The sequence below is a fragment of the Cryptomeria japonica genome, chromosome 11, assembly GCF_030272615.1.
Source record: "Cryptomeria japonica chromosome 11, Sugi_1.0, whole genome shotgun sequence".
Lineage (NCBI taxonomy): Eukaryota > Viridiplantae > Streptophyta > Pinopsida > Cupressales > Cupressaceae > Cryptomeria > Cryptomeria japonica.
The window spans coordinates 422,702,339-422,704,514 of NC_081415.1; positions in this window are offsets into that span (position 1 = coordinate 422,702,339).

Consider the following 2,176-nt stretch of genomic DNA (forward strand, 5'->3'; position numbering starts at 1 on the left):
ATTTAATTAATTCATCTTCAAAACATTCTCCTATTAATTAAATAAATTATTCAATTTATTTTAATTAATTAATTATATCAAATTCACAATCAATTAAATTAATAAAATCCTATTTATTTAGTTTAATCCCCTATTCCTCTTTTAAATAAATTAAATCAAACATTTATTTAAATCATTTATCCCCCCCACTTGCATTTTCCTAAAAATGCAACTTGCACACATTTATTGAAATAAATAAATTCATTTTAATTAAAAATCCTATTTTCCCTCACCCACCAAACCCACTTGCAAATCTAATCCCCTTCTAGATTCTTTTAACCCCTTCCTAATTAACCTAATCCATCCCCTAATTATTGTCACATTCCTAAGCAACTTGGAGTCATTTCTCAAAGACTTCAAAGTCTTTGAAAATCATTTAATGCTTTGTGTGTTCGACAATTTAACCTCCAAAGTCTTCCAAAACCACTAATGGCTCTTACATGACCATTAATGGCTCTTACATAACCATTTATGGTTATTTCAACTTGCACTCATGTGTCTCCTCAAACATTTATTGCTATGACTATGTTTATCCCTTTTGCCTTTGCACAAGAGTTTATCCATTGGATAAAAGCTTTATTCTTTGAATAAAGAATTTATCCATTCAACTAACCTTGACCTTAACTCCCAAGGTCATGTCAAGCATTTAATGTTTATTCCCTCTCCTCTCAACCTATCTCACATTGACACTTGTCATCTTGGGATTGGGTTGAAAGCCCTCACATGGATCTCAAATCATTCAATCCTGACCCTTGTTGAGATTACTCAATCTCAACCATCCATTGCTCCATTTTTCCTATGAATAGAGCCCATTTCTTCATAATCTAGATCCTGAAAAACTTGTATGCATTTAAGCTATAGTGAATTCTAGAGAGCATTTAGCATAAACTACTAATATCTTGTCATTTTGGTTAAAATAAATCATTTTAATATCAATAGCATAGTATTAGCTTTTTATTCACATTTAGAGCAAATACTTCAATCTCAAACCTCCATAAGCATCCATAGTGCAAAAAGCTGTTGAGAGCTACACTAGTTTGGAATTTGGAGAGGAGAGGAACAAAGGAGAAGGAGCCAAGAGTATGGTAGAAGGCATTTGGAGATGTCTTCTTGCATTTACATTCATAGTTAAATGTTTTACTTTGTTCTTGGTGTCTCTTTTGATATGCCTATTTAGGTTGATCTTTGGTTGAATAACACTAATCTTAACACTTGTTTCTTATTGTTTGTGTGTTATACTACCATAGGTTTTGATCTAACACTTGCCCTTTTTGTAGAGCATCAAAAAGTACTAGGTGTGTATTCAATTTAAATATAATAAATCAATGTGTATTGCTTTCATAAATAAATTCTAAATGTACTCTTATATCAATTGAAAATATCATAAACAAATTTCATGTCACATGTAACAATTTTAATATCTAAAAAATCATTAATATAAATGTGTCAATTTAAAACTATCACAAGATACAGATAAGGTATATTTCAAGTCACATTGAAAGTAATTGTTACAAGAATATGAGGTATATTTCAAGTCAAATTGAAAGTAGTTGTTACGGGAACATGAGGTATATTTCAAGTCAAATTGAAAGTAGATGTTTCAAGAACATGAGGCATGTTTCAAGTCCAATTGAAAGTAATTCAATTATGCCCATTTGAGTTCATGAGGTATATTTCAAGTCAAATTCATCAAGTGGAAAATTTAATTGTTTAAAAAATGAGGTATATTTCAAGTCAAATTGAAAATATTTGTTACAATCTAACATGAGGTGTATATTAAATCAAATTGTTCAGTAATTGTTACAAGAACATGAGGTACATTTCAACTCAAACTCATCTTGATCTAGTCAATTGCTTGGATCTTAGATTAATTTAATTCACATGTACATACAAATTATAATTTAATTCACACGGCATATGTATAATCATATTTTCAATTACTTGATATGGGAATCAAGGAAGAGATCAATGGTCACATATAGATTATGAAATCATGATCAAGCCTAAGTTTTTGTTTACCATCTTTGTGGGTGCAACAAACCCAAGTGAAGCACTACCATGTATCAACCTCAACCACGTGGATGTAATTATTACTCATCAACATGGTCCAATTATTGCTATCACTACTCATATATAT